Genomic DNA, 1,355 nt, shown 5'->3' with positions numbered 1-1,355 from the left:
CATTACCTCCTCTGCAAGTTTCCCCTTGTCCTCTCTTCCTCTCCCCTATCATTATGGCAACCAAAGATCTGCTTCTGTCTCTGTAGATTAATTTGCATTTTCTAGAATTTTATATATAGATAGAATCCCACAGCAGGTACTCTTTTTGTCTGAACTCTTTCACTGAGTATAATTATTCTGAGATGCATCCTTATTGTGTGTCTATTAATAGTTCATTCCTTTTTATTGAATAGACTCCATTGTATGTATATTGTACCGTTTATTTATCCATTCACATGTTAAGGAATATTTGGGGATGTTTTCCAGTTCAGGCCATTACAAATAAAGCTGTTTCGAATATTCACAAATAGGTTTTTGTACAGACATATGCCTTTGTATCTCTGTGGTCATTGTTCAGTTGCTCAGTCGTGTCTGACTCTTTGCAACCCCATAAACTGCAGCATGCCAGACTTCCCTGTCCTTCACCACCTCCCAGTGTTTGCTCAATCTCATGTCCATTGAGTTGGTGATGCCATCTCTATGGTAAATAACCTAAAGATTAACTTCTTAAGACACTACCAAACTGTTGTTCAAAGTGATTGTACCATTTTACATTCTCACTAGCAGTGATGACAGTGTCAGTTCTTCTACATACTTAACAGCATTTGGTGTGGTCAACCTTTATTTTTTTTTTTGCTTTTTTTTTATAATATGGAACGCTGCACAAATTTGCGTGTCATCCTTGCGCAGGGGCCATGCTAATCTTCTCTGTATCGTTCCAATTTTAGTATATGTGCTGCCGAAGCGAGCACTAGATTTTTGCTATTTTAATTGGTATGTAGTTGTATCCCTTTATGGTTTTAAATTTTAATTTCAAATTGTTTCTAGTATATAAGAAAGTAAAAAAATAAGAAATTAAGTTGACTTTTTATATTGAATTGGCATCCTACCGGCTTGCTAAACTCACTTATTTCTAATTGCTTTTATATAGATTCTCTAGGATTTTCTATACAAATGATTATGTTATCTGAGAATAGTTTTATATATTTCTTACTAATTTGTATGACTTTTTCTTCCTCCTTTCTTCCTTTTCTCTCTCTCTCTTTTTTTTTTTTTTTTTGGTTTGCCTTATTGTGCCAGCTATAACCTCCTAAACAATATTGGATAAAAGTGAAAATTTGTTCTGGGGGAAAGGGTTCAGTATTTTACCATTCTATATAATGTCTGTAGATTTTTTTTTTTAAATCAGATTGTGAAGGTTCTCTTCTGCTGTTAATTTACTGGGTTTTCTTTTTAGAAACATTAATTTTCAAAAAAAAAAAAAGAAACATTAATTTTCAAATGCTAAAGGAACTTTGAATTCCTGGAAATGCAAA

General features: G+C 33.1%; 1 non-coding gene across 1 annotated transcript; it reads right to left on the bottom strand.

The window, feature by feature from the left end:
* Positions 1-684: 684 nt before the first annotated feature.
* Positions 685-791, bottom strand: LOC122426977. Its single transcript, XR_006265321.1, has one exon. It is a non-coding gene; the product is annotated as a U6 spliceosomal RNA (small nuclear RNA).
* Positions 792-1,355: the final 564 nt, after the last annotated feature.

Source organism: Cervus canadensis, chromosome 24, assembly GCF_019320065.1.
Source record: "Cervus canadensis isolate Bull #8, Minnesota chromosome 24, ASM1932006v1, whole genome shotgun sequence".
NCBI lineage: Eukaryota > Metazoa > Chordata > Mammalia > Artiodactyla > Cervidae > Cervus > Cervus canadensis.
The sequence above is the reverse complement of the archived record's forward strand: the minus strand, read 5'-3'. Positions and strand labels throughout refer to the sequence as shown.